The sequence below is a fragment of the Zonotrichia albicollis genome, chromosome 3 (assembly GCF_047830755.1).
Source record: "Zonotrichia albicollis isolate bZonAlb1 chromosome 3, bZonAlb1.hap1, whole genome shotgun sequence".
Taxonomy (NCBI): domain Eukaryota; kingdom Metazoa; phylum Chordata; class Aves; order Passeriformes; family Passerellidae; genus Zonotrichia; species Zonotrichia albicollis.
In genome coordinates this window covers 8,421,489-8,437,360 of record NC_133821.1, presented here as the reverse complement: position 1 = coordinate 8,437,360, position 15,872 = coordinate 8,421,489, and the positions used below count along the sequence as shown (strand labels likewise).

Genomic DNA, 15,872 nt, shown 5'->3' with positions numbered 1-15,872 from the left:
ACAAGGTGCTCCATTGGAACACATTTTTAAAGCATTAGTAGTGCATTGGTGAGGAACAAAATCTATCCTGAACTGAAGATGTAGGTAGGTAAGATAAGTAATGTAACACACCAGAGGAAAACGTGGAAACCCACAGTGTCTATCCGTTTAAGGGATTAGATAGATTTGGACCCTGTCTCTTCGCAAAACAAGGGAAAGAAGCTGGCAAGATGTGGCCCAAGTTTTTTCTTATTCACTGTGGGGACAGACGGACTTTGGGCTGGACAACAGTAGAGAGTTAGTCTGTGGTGTGAGGGTATCTCAGTGACTGCAGGTGGAGAGGGGAACCTGGAACTCCTGGTGGTTCCCAGTGGGGTGCAGCTTAACCACCTCCCTTTACTTCCAACACACCATTTAACCCTGACACAGCAGTCTTGGCATGAAATGCTAGCATTTTATTGCTTGGGGCAGAGGAAGCAGCTGTTCTTCTAGGCTCTGTGCTGATTTGTGCTTTGAGGGAGCCAGCCTTTAGCCTGGTGGAATTTGGTGAGCAAAGCCAGAGCCCACGCAGGGCTGCCAGGAGCTGCTGCCCGGACGGAGGCACCAAAACCAGGGAGCCCTGGTTTGTCTGACGTGACAGATTCACCAGCTCGAGAAAGCATTCTATAAATCGCTGGTTTTTAGGGGTCAGGCAGTGTTTACATACACAGTTCTAGTCTGTGTGCAGACAGAGGCTGGCACCATGCCAGCTGCCTGCAGATTCAGCCCCTCATGCTCAGCTGGTGCACATCACTGCAGCCCCAGTGACTGCAATGGACTGGCGCCAGTTTGCATTTACTGAGGAGCTGCTGCATTATGTGCAACCATTCCTTCTACCCCCCCCTTTCCTTTTCTGTTTTTTTAGGGAAAACATGGAAATGTCATTCTTGGTAGCTCACAGGACCCCTTATTTGGGAGACCTTCCTCTTGTTCTTTGATATTCTTTCTTTTCTCCTTAGATTATTTCTATTTCTACAAAATTTAATATATATTCCCACTGGTTTTCTGAAGGTAGTCTGTTGAGGTGCCTTATACTTCTTGACCTACCTCTGAGGGGCTCGCATAGAATTTTGGAAGTTGAAATGTCAGAGCTGTAGGGTAAAAATTCCTTAGCCTTTGATTAAAATATGCATGATATCACTGAAGTGGTATCCCTTTCACATTGCTGTGCCACATAAGCATGTCCCACAAAAGAGCAATCAGAGGAATATTTTTGGTCATTTCCCAGGAGCTCATGGAAGCAGTGGCTGAAGGGAGACTGCTGACCAAAAGCAGCTAAAAAAGATCCTTCTCCTAAATTTAAACTCTCTCAAGGCAATATGTAATAAAATGAAAGCTGGCTCAGGCTGTGATGCTGTTGGGTGAAATGGGCAATGAAGTCTTTAATCAGCTTTGTCACACTGTGCATTGGCCCAGGAAATGTGCATTTCAAATGTGTATTCCACACTTGTCCTTTCATGTAAGAGTAAGTCCAACCTGTATAAATATTTCCTCTGCACAAACACATGTTCACATGTCCATTCAGTGTCCAGTGGGTCTCTGAAAAGTGAGAATCTTTCCTTTCTTGAACTGATTGAAGTGTTCTCATCTAGTAACTGGTGTGTAATTGCTTAAAGGATGTTTCATACTGGTTTTGAATTTCTTTTTAAAAGCTTCTTTGAACTCTAAGGATCCTTTCCCATAAGTTTTTCTTCCTTAATCTTCATGTTGTTGTCTCTTATCCTTGAGAAGATGGATGCTTTGGAAACCTTCTCTGTTCTATGTAAAAATTCTGCCTTATCTTCATCTTTGCCATAACAGTTTTGGACATTTTCCAATTTTAAATGAACTTGTAGTAAGCAACGAGTGTTTTAAGAAGGACTTCATGTCTAATATTGAATGAGTGTCTGAGTTTTTCCTCCTAGTCTTTTGTTGCTCTCTTACCTACCCTGTATTTTCTCATGCAGTCATCTTGAGTCACATACCCACAGTCTGGCCAGATGTTCAGAGGAGCTCTGCTTCTATTCTGGCATTTCAATAAGTGGCCAGATTTTGTAAAGTCCCTGCTGTGTGTCTGAAATCAGAGTTTCTGGGCAATGTAAACTCTTGAATATTAATGTTGCCTGCGTAAATTGGAGAGAGTTTTTTTGAAAAGCAGGCTGAGATTGGGATTTTCAAAACCTATATCAGGTAATTTCCCTACTATAACTTGTCAACTTCAGGTGTCAGTGGCCTTCTCACAAGTGTTGTGTTGTCCTTAAAACTCAAGTGCATGGAAAGAAATTCCTAGATATAGGGAGGCGTGGAAAAAAAGCAACTGTTGACAACACAACAGTTCATTCATTTCCTACCATCACAGGTCACGTACTGTATTTGAAGTGAAACAATACGGCCATTGTTCACACGGGGAAACAAGCACAGTTTATAGAAAGGTTAAAGGACTGGAAAGGTTAAAGGCTGGCTTGTTTTTGGCAAGCTGTGGTTTGCTCCTCTCAGGTGAAATGGGAGGTTTGATGCTCTGGCAGCTTGCAGAGGAGAGGGGAGGCAGCTGATGCTCCTGGCCAATCTCACCTCACTGTCTCCTTGTGCTGTGTCCAGCCCTGCTGTGAGCTCTGCAGGGAGGGGACCCTCACCCTAACCCTCCTTCCTCTGTGTTTGTTTGGTTGGTGTCTGATTCCATGCAAGCCAGATTTCATCCCAAAGCCTTCTTCTCTTCATGACACTTTAATAGGTACAAGGAGGTTTTCAGTGTTATAAAGGAGGGGCAAGGATCAAAATCCCTGACATTTTGGTGAAATTGGCTGCTTAACTGCCCTTCAGACTCTCTTTTCTTTGTTTTTTCCACTGACAGGCAGCTGGGGTTGGGAATTTTTATTGAGTCACTCTCTAAAGCCTGTTTCTTTAAGGAACTTTGGATCAGGACTTTTAGTTCCCCAGCCACTTGGATTTATCAGCATCTGAGAGGAATTATAAGGATCACTCCACATCACAAATCACTTGTGTCATGACTGATAAAGTGATATTAAAAGCTGCAGCAGTTGTCATCTATCAACTCCTATCTTCTCTATCAGCTGTACTTGTCAAGTTCCAGTGTTTGTCTTTCTAGAGTATCCTGCAAATGATGTTTTATAGCCAGGCTAAAAAAAGCCCTTTCTTATTAAAAACTGACTTTGTTCTAGATTGAAATTCGAGAAAATAATTTGAAACTCCCAACTGGAAGTGAGGTATACAAGTATTTTTTAGTCAAAGGTGTGGATGGAGAGAAGAGCTCAAATGTAATATTGATGTTCATGCTAGCAAGCACAAAAAAATATTAATCTTCTAAATTATGTACGTATTGAATAAAGTATAGGGAAAACTGGAAGCCTGTAAGATACTGGTTTTGAAATTGAGTGCTGATGCTGTTTATACAATTGTGTAAATGCTAGAATTCTGTCTTTATGTTTGCAATAACAAGCACTCAAATGTTGGCAGCATGAAGCAGATTATTCTAAGACATTTGGAGGTCTAATTGTGCAGAGACATGGGTTTCAGCAGCTGTTTTTTCAGGCTGGCCATTACTGGCTCTGCCTTTTAGCTCCAGTGGGATCTGAGGGTGCAGGCACAGAGTTACAGAGTCAGTGGTGATTGGGGTGGGGCTGTGCCAAATCATCCCTAACGGGGCACAGGTGAGCAGCACAGGTGAGCAGCGTTGGAGGGAACAAGGGCGCACAGGTGCAGGGCATCAGCATCAGGGGGTGAAAGGGTGGGTACAGAGCCAGCAGGGCAGACACTGCAGCCTCCTGAGGGGATGAGGTGTGACTGTGTGGGCAGACTGCTGAAGCCTTCTGAAGAGGTAAGGCGTTCTTCTCTTTGGGTTGGAGCTTTCTGATATTGTATGGTGATGTTCTGTGTGTTGTGGCCATCTCAGCTGTGACATGAGAGTTCTCAGCACTTCTGAAAGTCAGCTGCGCTACTAAGATGTCAGAACAGCTATGCAAAACTTGGGTTGCTTTCCAGGCTTGGCTGTATCCTGTGTGCTATGTTCTTGTACACAACACATTATAGGAATAAGAAAATGCATGGTTTAATAAACCTGGTTCAGATTTGCACCCATGCTCCTGTGGTGCAGGGAGCCATAAAATGATTTCCCTCTGTTCCAGCCGTATTTCCCACATACCGCTGTCCTGTCCCACACCAGGTAAAAACAGAGCAGGGCTTTGGAGGCTGGCCTTGCTGTGAGAGTGTGATGTGAAGTTTCAGTGCAATCCCCCTGTAGCCCTGTGTTTACACAGCCATGCTGTCCTGGGACAGAGTGGCATGGATTGCAAGCATTCTTGCTGCGAGGAATCCGGCTCTGACAGGAATAGCCCATTCCCAAAGCTCAGCTCTGTCTAGAAAACTGGCTCAGTTATCCAAGATCATGGCAGAGGGCAAACACTCCTCCAGCTTACCATAGAGTCACCATCAAAAGGAGCTTTCTTTCAGGGGTGTGAGTTCCCAAGCAGAGTGTGTTTTCCCTGGAATGTTTGGTTCAAAGCTGACGGCAGGGTCTCACTGTCGGTGTGAATGGTTTAGGTTGGGTCTGTTCCAAAGGCTCCCAGTGCAGCCTGTGGCAGACACACCTCACCAGAACACACCAGCTCCCTGCCCTGGGAAGTAGCTGGCTGAGAACTGTTATGGATTCATCCTGGCTAATGATTCCTGCTAGGGGAGGGCTCTGGCATGTGCACTCTCAGTGCTGGCTTGGCACTGGGCAGTCTCTCCCTGCTGTGGGTCAAGCCCCACATTTACAGGTACCCTCAGAGACATTTGCTTTGGGGGACATGACACCACACAAGTAACCAGAAAGCTGCTGACTTTAAATGCTATGTTTTATTGTCAAACCTCCTCTTTCAAAACAAAGACCTTTTGTGATTTCTCTGGTGGAGCACAGTGTGTTTGGTATGTGAGGGGGGACTGCTGTACATCAGCACACTCCACGTTTGGAGTGTTGCCCCTCAGCCATACCCCTGCTGGGGAGGGATCACTGTGCTAGAATCACAGTTCAATGAAAATACAGTTCTTCTTAGCAGATGCTCAACCCCTACATAGCAATCACTGCCTGATGTTTGTTTTGCAGTGGTTACTGAGAGCTGTTGAGTCACTGACATCTTTGTTGAGAGTCTTGGTTTGGGTTTTTTTTTTTCACATAGTGCCGTTTGATGAAGCCAAAATCTGATTCTCAGTGTCCATTGTTTTTCATGGGCTTTTAGCGAGCTCCCCTAAAAAGGCAGCATTAACTGGTTAGGGGCCAGTTAGCAAGGCCAGACAGAAACACCAGCAGGGTGTGTGAATTCTGACTGTCGTCTTCATACATGCAGAGGTCAAGAGGCTGTCACAGCATATGCAGATAGCTAGCCCTAAATATTTGCAAAAAGCATGAGTGTATTTTTAGCATGATCCTTGGTAACCCTCTGCTCGTTTTCAAAAATGACTAAGTGAATTAAGATCCTAAATTCCATTGTTTTAATGTGATGTTATGCCAAAATCCTTTGAGAAGGTGGTTTAGGGGATTCTAATTTGTTTTTCTGCTGCTGGACACGTTAGGCAGTGTGCCTAAGGGAAGAAGAATAGGGCTGAGTCAAGCAATCCGGGTGCAATTTTGAACTATCACAGGGACTTTGTACTGCCTTGAATAAGTCATGCAGAGATTGCTAGAGAAAAGGATGTGAATTTATGGCTGGTGCCCACACGTTCTTTATTAGATTTTTAAAAATCTCCATTTACCTGTCAGATAAGCCTGAAAGTGCCTCTCTTTCTGCTGATGAATTTTCTGGGTATCTGGCTGCTTGGCCCTCAATGTTAGCAGCAATTTAAGAACTCATGACTCAGCTTCCCTGCATGGACAGGGGCTTCCCTCAAAGGCAGGAGGGAGCTGGCTCTCCAAGCTGAGAGCTGGGTTTGCTGGTTTCTCTGAACATTTCTGGAGGAAAACAAACAGCCACTAACCAGTGTAGTGGGTATGAGATGGTTACTCACTGGGTTCTTCCCATTTCCTACCCTGGAGTCCATAATGTGCATTCTTGTGTCAAGAACTTCTGTTGATGCAGCACCACAATACCACAGATTTAAAAAAGGAAGGAAAAAGAATCAATTAGATGCAATTATAATTAAAGTGTACTGACTGCAAGTTTGTTCTGGCTGACTGGACAAGCTGAATGAGAAATTTCTTGATCGTGAAATTTTGTATCATACCACCACAAGCACAATCCTTTGTTTACACAGAAACCCCCATATTATGCTCTGTTTATTTTAAAAATCAAGTTCTATTTTTGCAATATAATGACATGCCAGTAAAACCAAAAGGAGCATTGGCATATTCATTCACTCACAGCCTCCTTTTGTTACCATCTTTCCCCTGGCAAATAAAATAGAAATTCGTGCCTTCTAATAGGTTCATTTGTAAACTCAGCGGATGTGGGCAAATGAGGGGCAAGTGAGGCAGCTGCATGACCAGGATTCCTGACTTGTGAAAGCAGATTTTTGGCAGTGGCAAAAACCAAGTCTTTGGTTTGTTTTGGTTTGGCTGGTCTGAGAGGGCATCCCAGGGTCATCTGGCTGAGGCTTTGTGGGAGCTTGTGCATCCCAAAAGGGACTGGTCTCATTGGGCTTTACCTGATTCCCTTGAACAGGATAACCTGTCAGGTGCTACTTCCCAGTAACTCCTAGACACTTCTGGGGAGTTGCAAACAAAATCTGCTGCAAGGTTTTCCCACTGTGGTTTCCTCTGTCCTTCTGAATTCCAGTCAAGATGTGGTGTCCTTCTCAGATGGCTGCTTGGCTGAGCTGGGGGCTGTGGGGTTGGTGTTTGAGCCAGTGAAACCATATCAGAGCTCTTCCACTCTGATAGGGTTTAGGCTCCTTTGGTGCCAAGGAGGAGCGGGCTAGCAGGTGCTATTTTTAGGAATTGCTGGAGACTTGAAGCTAAGAAGTGTAAACTCAGCACTCCAGAAAGCCTCCAGCAGGATCCTGTCAAGGGCTGGTAAGCCTGGATCCGCCTGTGCTTTCACAAGCGTTGCTCTGGGAAAGATAAATAGTTTTCAACAGACCTGTATTTGTGTGGAGTTGGTTGCTTTAAAGGAAAAAAAAAAAAGAAAAGAAAAAGAAATGGCAGAATGACTCTGTCAGACTACAGTGATTGTGTGCTTGCCCAGCTGCAGGTAGTGTGGGCCTTTGCCTTGTGGAACAACCCCACGTTTCAGAGGCTGGCACAATGTCATTGCTGTGTTCAGCAGCCCAGGCTTCTTGGAGTTGCAAAGCACTATCCATTCAAGAGTGGCAAGAGATCATGAGAAAGTTTGTGGGTGTTTACAGGAATTTGCAAATTTCCCATTCATTTGCTATGAGGTACTCACATGGGCTGGCATTTCCTGACCCAAAAAAAAACCAAAACAAAAAAAAGGACAGGGGTGCTGGGAGGGAAGAAAAGCACTTGTCCTACACCAATCATGTGCTGATACAGCACCACTCAGGGGTGCAAGAGGTACAGAAGGGCTCTGAGAGGGCCCCTGTGGATAAAGGATAAAGGACAGATGCTGGTGTTCCTGCAGCCAGGCCAGGCTGGGATCTCAGGGTGTGCATGGACTGGATTGCTGTGCAGGAGGTGCTCTGTGGCACTGGCTGCTCTTGGATGCCCAGGCTGCATTCACAGCTCCCAAGTTCAAACCTCAGCATGCTGCACACCCACAGATTCCCACAGCCTGGGCCTCCAAAATGTGCCCTCTGTCAGAAACCTCCCAGCCCTCGTGTGCTTTTTTTCCCACCACTGCAATGAGCAGCTTTGTTCTGAACAGAAGATGGAACATAGCTAATTTTCCCACTGTGACCTTGGCCCCTCATGAGCTAAACTTGGAGTGAACAAGTATTTGTGATCCCACCCCCTTGATCCTCATTTGCAGTGGGACACTCATGGCAATGGCACCTCTAAATTTTCTGGAAATTATTTTAGCCTTTTTGCCTGCCTGCCTCTGTTATTCGTGTGAAAACAGGCACAGATTTTGCTCATTGCTCCTGGAGGAGTATCTTCACAAGAATAACTCAATTAGTACAAACAAGAACAAAAATTTTACACCTATTCTCTCTTCTTTACTCACCTCTGCTAGTTTAATATTCCTGAATATAACAGAGCATGTATTTAGTGATCAGTCACAAACCACAAATCTTTAATAACTTACTAATTTGGGAACATCAATTAATGTTCACCAAGGTCCTTTTTTAGTGAAATACAGGCCCATTGCTCTAAAGAACTGGAAACCTTTGTAAAGAGAGTAGAAAAAGGATGGCGTGTGAAGGGATGTAGTCGAGGAGAAGTGGCCAGAGCTGCAGAAATAATGACAGAAAACATCCAAGTGTTATTTGTGAAGCTCTGCTGCTCTGTGTCCCTTTCATGGGGCTTTGCTCACGTGTTTACCATGGTGGAGCTTGTTCTGTGCAAAGCACAGCTTCTGCTCAGCTGAAGGGCATGTACAGTCCATACAGGACACCTCTGTGGTAACAACCAGACGTGTGTGCTGGGATTCGTGAGGTATTGCAGCAGCACTCAGACTTGCTCCGAATCAGCAAAGAGTCCTTGGATAGTTTGTCCACAGCAAATAACTCAGCAAGCCTGTCCCCCGTGCCCTCCTGCTCTGTGCAGACTTTGCACACAGCAGTTCTCTCTGTGGAAAGAGCCCACCAGTGAAGGCCCCCCATTCTTTCCCAGTGGAGACCACCAAGCCTTCTGCTGCCATGACTCCTCCAGGCCCATTGTTCCCCACTTCCTTTCTTGTATAATAATTCTGACTTCCGTGACCTTTCTGTCTGCCCCTCCAATGTGGATCTTAGAGCACCTACCACAGAAACAAAACTGAATCCCAATGATTATTGGTCTTCATTCCTTTCACCCTGGATGGAGTTGCATTTTCCTTTCACTCCATTTCCGTTTAGACTTTCTTTTCCAATTCCTTCAAACTGTCTGGCTCGGCTGCCCAGTTTGCAAAGGCCTCTTGTGCTCTTTACTGTGTTTTTCTCACACCCTTCTGAAAGCCACAGGGTCAAAACAATGCTTCTAATCTTGTTTGAAATCCCATGTGTACTTTGTTTAGTTATGGTTTTGTGCCAGGTTTTTTTGACTGATTTTTTTCTTGTAAGTGGGGGTTGCAGTTTCTTCTCAGGGGTTGAAATTCTGGTTTCATAGAAATCAATATAAAGCTTCAGTCAGACCAGGATTATGTTGAGAATCCTGAAAGAAGGAAAATTGTTATTGCTTCTTGTTCCCACATTTCTAGAGTTCTAGTAGACTGTATAGAATTTTGAGAAATAGGAAAAGCATTCTAGGTAAGAGTATAGATAAGAGCAAAATTTCTTTTAGCCTGTTTCAGAAGCTTGGGTTTGAAATTTTTTTTCAGATGTGTTGAACCACAGTGGATTTTTTCCCTTAGCTTTAAATAGTACATTTGTTTTTTCTGCTATTCTGCCATCCTTATTTATATTGAGTGTGTTCCAAACCCCTGTGAAGTTAGTGGAAACACTCTCACTGAACCCAGTGAACTCACCTCAGAGTTTCCCCTACACCTGAAGTCAGAGGGAAATCAGGAAGGCTGCCTGTGGCATGGGAGACTGAGGGTTTCAGGAGAGAGGGAAGTGTGCCCTTATCCTGTGCTCTTCTCCTCGTTTGAGGGAATGCTGCTTTATGAGGATGTAACAGGACTCTGCTTGTGCTCCAGTGCCTACATCAGCCCTCAGTCTTACACTTTGCGCTAATGGCAGATATTACACCCATGCTCCTCTGATTCTTGTAAAATAGCTAAAGGTGATAAAAGATCAAATACATTAAATTATATTCATTTTTACTCTTTTGGGCTTCAGTCACCTTTTGCTGCTTTTTTAAGAATTTTTTGCTTAAAAAGTAAATCCATCTGGAATAGGTAGGTCATAGCCATGTTTACACCTCCCTCCGAACCATGCAGGAGAAAAATTAAGAGGTGATGCTTTGAGTGCAGGCAGAGGCATGAAATGGTGGTGGGGAACCAGCTGACTATTTTTTTCTATATACCGTGAAATTCTTATTTTGGACACTTAGCAAAAATTGTATAGTGGAAAAGTAAGCATCACCATTGTGAGCTGTCTCTAAATGTGGCCAGGAACAGGTGAGAAATTGTAAAATAAAATAAAAAAGGGCAGCAGCACTTTGACAGGATGATTCTTTTGCAACAGGAAACTCCTTCCTAACTGGAGCTGTGCATGAGACACCAAGCACTCCAGGCTGAATTTGTGGCACTAACTGTGCCCTGGGGGGTTGCTGACCAGTGAGGAGGAGCAGCAGAACAAACAATAAAGCATTTTTATTAGCCTGGAAGTCAGACCAGTGGGAATTTTCCAGAGAAGGACCTACCCTAGCTCTCTTTCATGAACTAACTTCCTCTAAACAATTTGATAACAAGGGAAATGACAGCAATCAGAAGGAGGGGATGGGGCAGGGGGCAGAAATCCCTACTGTTTTTTACATGTAATTAACCCTACTGTTAATTACATGGATGCTCTGGAGCTGTCAAAATGTGGCATTCCTGTCAACCCATGGCTGTCAGTGGCTGTGGGTGTCTTGTCTCCATGTCAGGAAGCTGCACTGCTCCTTGGACCTGAGCTGGATTGTGCCAGTTTGTGCTGTGGAGTGTTCTGGGTTGGGAGGGACCTCAGACACTCCATGGTTCCACCTTCACCTTCCACCAGACCAGGCTGCTGAAAGCTTCATCCAGCTGGGACTGGAACACCCCAGGGATGTTCCACTCCAGCCACAGCTTCTCTGGGCTGTTCCAGTGTCTCACAGCAGAGGATTTACTCCTAGTACCTAACTTAACCCTGCCTCTGCCAGTTTAGAGCCGTCCCCCCTACCCTGCCACCTCATCACGAAGATCATTGCAGCCAAAGGTCCCAGACAGGGCAAAGGCACTGTGCAAATGGCACTGAGAGACAGATCTCAACTGAGGAAATGCTCTGAGTTATTATTTCTGGCGTCTGATATTCTCACTGGTGGGGCTGTGTCTGCTGCTGCCAGGTCAGAGTGCTTTTGTTTGCAGCAGCATCCCAGTCATCCCACGTGCTGAGGGATGCTGCCCTCTGGTTCAAGCTCTGAGTGCTTTAATCTGACAGAAATAAAGATCAGGGATCTCCCAGAATGGTTCTGCCTGATACGTACTAGCACTTCTAGAAACTTCTTTGAGTTAGGCTTTTCTTCTTGTGTCTTACTCTGGTCTGCTGTAAAAGATAAAGATTGATTTCAATGGGAATTAGATAAACACCTTCAAAGATGTGACTTCAATGAGAAATAGACACATAAGTATCTTTAAAGATTTGATTGAATGCTGGATCCATTCTGCACTGAAATAACAGCATGCTCTGAATTGATTCTGCTGAGCATACTCAGATCCTTTTAAACTAATGCTGCAGCCAAAGCTTTAGGCACTGCAGAAATGTGACTCTAAACCAGGGTTCTGAAGGTCACCTGGCTTTTAGGATTGTCTTTCACTGAAGGTGAAACTACTCTTCCTTTTTGTTTTTAACCAAAGGCAAGAACTTCTCAAGTACTTAAAAGTAGCATCAATGGTTCAACGAAACTTTTCCTGCAACTGCTGCCTTGAATTTTGAGAGGTTTTCTTGTATATCAAAGCCAACAGACTTAGCTTATGGGTACCTCTGTATAATTTCTTGACATTGGGATTTGAGGATGACCACCAGGATTTCAAACCAGTAAAGTTAATCTAACTGTACACTATTCTCTCTTCAGTCTTTGCATGCTTAAAATAACCCAAAATTATTTCTGACTAAATATACTAGTAAAGAAACTGGAAATACCACAGCTGATGAAATGAGGACAGGTTGGGCCAACTTTTTTTTCCCTCCTTATAATTGCCAGTTATTGACTTCCTTTTTGTCAAGGTCACCAGAAAGCTATGGAAAACTTTATCCCAGAATATTGGGTTTACTGGCATTCCTTGAAGAAAAAGCGTAAAATACGTGAAGAACTTGCAGAGTCTCTGCCCTCGAGTCTCTTTACAAGAAACTATTTTTGTGATTAGATGCTGGACCAAGCTGCTCTGCAATCTTTCCACTGCTATTAACTGTAAATAACTTCCAGCCTTGCATTAACCCCTTCAGCTCCTGACAAGCCAAACTGTTCTCTATCTGCCAGGCCTAATGAGAGAAACAGATGAGCTGGGAATTCGAAGCAGGGTCTAAGGCAGATCTCTTTTTTCTTGGGGCTGTGTTTATGAACTCTTCTGTAACTTTCTCATTCCTGACTCCCCTTAGAGAGTGCAAATATTTTTATCGGGTTGAACGTTTTTGGGAAATACATCCATGGTCATGGCTGGATCTTGGTCTTGTGCCTGCTGAAGCAAATGACAACGTTCTTGCTGGCCTTTGGGAAATGGCTGTGTGCTCTGCAGGCATTGACCTGAAAAGACTTTAGGATCTCTTTGATAGGCCCAAGCTGGAAATGTAGCTCTAAATTCAGTTCCTAATTCTGTGTCATTGTCCAAGGACCTCAGATATGAGTGGAGCCTGTAAATGCTAAAATAAAAAATGCTGATAGGAATACAAATATGAACACATGTTAAGGAGGAAGGCAGCTCTTTTGGAGCAAATCTTGAGAGGCAAATTCTCTAGCCCTGTGCATTCCCTTCTGGAATGTCTATGTAATGCCAAGATCATGTCTCAGTCCTGACTCCTAAATGCTCTGCCATGGCTTAGCTGCAGATGGAATCTGGCTGAGAACTTTCAGATGCCTTTGTGCACACTAAAGACAATGGAGGCACAGGGGAGAAGTCCACGCTTCAGAGCTGGTGATGGTTTGGGCTCGAACATTCCAGGATTAAAGATGCTGCCATCCTATGGAATCGTGTGTACCTGTCAGGCTGCAGCTGGGCTGGGCTGTGCTGTGAATGCTCCAGCCACACATACACAGCTGAGGAGTGGCCCTGTCGTGGCTTTGGGGGATGCAGGCTTCCTTCCCTGTGCAGGGCAGGTTTCCACCTCTGCCTCTTTATCCACAGCAGTGTTACGATGTCTCCTATGAAACACAGAAATCTCACATTAAGAACTCTCATCGGAGAAATACACTATGAAGTGGATTAACTGAAGCTCAATCTTATGCCACATATTATGGATGAGGAAAGTTTTATACTTACTCTCACTTTGCCACAAAAGAGGGGGGAAGACCATTAAAAAATTCTTGCACTAAAAACATTCCCAGGCACTCTTGAGTTTTTTTATTTTCCTCTTTTCATGGGAATTATGCCACAGAGGCACTGGCTTATGAAGTTCATTAGGTTTTAAAAATATGTTTCAGCCTCTTGGTCAGAGAAAATTAAAAATTGGCAGGAGGTCACGTGGGAAAATTCTGGCAGAGCTGAGAAGTGGCTCCAGTCTCCCCCATGGTCCTTGGAGAAGGATTCTGGCTTTTCTCTTTCCTTCTGGGTGTTGGACAAAGTCCTCCAATCCAGCATCTGCCAGCAGAATATCACCACTGGCTTGAATGAACATTAGGTTGTGTATCAAAATGATGAGTGGATGTGTTATCACAAATTATCTAACTGTACCCAACTGCCCTGGCTGGAATTCTGGTCCTTACAGTTTTCCACAGCACTTTTTATTCTCATTCAGGCCATGAGCATCTGTAGTGAGTATTCTTCTGGATTTTGCAACCCAGGAGCAGCCTTGGCTTTGTGGTTTTTCTTTCCAAAACCAAACCTGTCAGCTTTCTGTCTCAACCACGAGGGGAGAACCGAGGCCTCTCGAGGCTGTGCTCTGTGCTTCTGCCAGTTACTCCCCTCCCATGGTGTTCCTACCCTCAAAAATCATCATGATGTCCAAAATAACTTGTCTTCATCAAAAGCTGTGATCAAAAAGAAATATTACTAAATCTATATTTTTACTGCTTGATTTTTTTTCAGGACTCCACTCCATGGGCTTCAGATCACTACCCGGGAAACTGCTGTGGTTGGAGCTGCAATAGGCTGATGGATAAATAAATCTTCTGTCCCATCCTCTTTGCTTAATCTGGGATTCTCAAAGGTATTCACACATCAGAGAAGGTAAGAGCAAAGCTTTTTCCATTTTTCCATTCTGTGTTTTCATCCCAGAGCTTGGTTGTGCTGCTTCTAAGGATGAGCCTGTATTGTTTTGGGACCCAGTCAGACTGGGGGTTCTGCAATGGAAATTGTTGTTTGTGCTGAGCCCCACACAGCAGAGCAGATCCCATTACAGGTTTGGGGCTGGGTCACAGGGAAAACAACAGGTGCTTGAAATGTCCAGAAAGAGGGGGGAGATCAAAGGAGAAGAGCTGGGAAAGGTTTAGGCTGGGCAGAGCAGGGGAGGCTCAGCCTGGCCATCTAGTCCAATGCAGATGTGATGTTTTGCCTGTCTGTCTTCTGTGGAGGCACAGAAAGGAACAAACAGTGAGAAAAATAATAATTAAAAGTGTGGTGATGGTGGCTTTCAGATTGGAAACTACAAGGTTATATTATTGGTGCAGAAACTTTGGCTATGTATGGAGCCCAGAACTGTTGTAATTTTGCTCTCATAAGCAAGGCATCTGTGTATCCAAATGAAGTGTCTAGGAGAAAATCTTTTCCAGATTAAGCTAGAAGACTAACATTTGGTGCTGGAAAGATACACTTCTCTGCTATGGTTTCTTCCTGATGAGTTTGCAAATCTCTCCTGGATAGTTAATGCACCCTTTCCATTTAAAATTTGAAAGGCAAAATGTTTTCTTTTACAATTTTGTTGATGTGTGCATGTCAGGGTGAAAAAGGGGGAAGGAGGAAGCAAGGGATGGAGATGGACTCTTGTGTCTTGCTTTAAGGTCTGTGTTAAGCATAATCCCTTCGAATTCATCTGTAGAAACTGTGTCAGCATCCACAGGGGGCTGCTGTGTCTGAACAAGACTGCTCAATTTGTTTTTGATTAAGCACAATTATTTATTGTGAGACATGCAGTATGGGTAATGCCATCTGAGTCTGGCAGGGAAGGTGTGTGTTATGATTTGGGTCTGCTGTTTCTGTCTTGGCTTAAAGTTATCTCCATCACCCAGTTTTTTTGACAAACAAAAAAGGAATGTGTTTTGGGGATGCAACTTAAAAAGCATTATTTATCCTGACCCAAAGAATGGCAAAAAGAGCAACCTTGAAAGGTTTCTATAATGGAAATGAAACAATCAACACAGAAATATGAGGAAGAAATTACACCCATTAAATACATCTAGACTGATGAATGATATGATGGCTGCCTATTCAAGTTGGAAATTTTACACATGATTGAAGCTTTATTTAGTCTAATGAAATGTGCTTCCTGAATGCTGCATCTGAGTGACGGCGTGACCTAGAGCACAAAAGAAAGTATTATGTGATTAGACTGAGATCATTCTCATTTAAAGTCATTGTGATATAATTTTACGTTTTTAATCAGCAGCATATACTTTTGTGTCCATTGCGTCTTTTATTGCAAATACCTTCTCAGCTCTTGTCCTTCCACAGGCTTGTTTGAAGCCCAGCACAGATTAACAGCAAAGGGGTTTGGAGTTCATTGATCCTTTTTGGGCTTTTTTAATCCCCCCAAAGTAGTGAATGGTGGGAGGGGAGGAAGCTGATCTTTCAGAATAGGCTCATCTTGTGCTGAATTTTTCCTGAGTTCCATAGGACACTTTTTGCATTTTAGCTTGAAATCCAGCCTAAATACCTTGTTTGGCCCATGAAAATATTGATGGTGTTGTCCTTTAAATCAGTGAAATTAGAGTTATTGGTGGAGCAGCTGATGCTAGAGAGATTCCCCTCAACATCTTGGCTCTGGCAGCTGGCATTTCACGAGGGCTGTGCCATTTT

At 44.0% G+C, this 15,872-nt stretch overlaps 1 long non-coding RNA gene across 1 annotated transcript in view; it reads left to right on the top strand.

The window, feature by feature from the left end:
- Window positions 1–14,081, top strand: part of LOC141728447 (uncharacterized) — a 192,298-nt gene extending 178,217 nt beyond the window's left edge. Inside the window, exon 4 of the long non-coding RNA XR_012579349.1 lies at window positions 13,947–14,081. This is a non-coding gene — a long non-coding RNA (uncharacterized LOC141728447). The remainder of the gene's footprint in view (window positions 1–13,946) is intronic.
- Window positions 14,082–15,872: the final 1,791 nt, after the last annotated feature.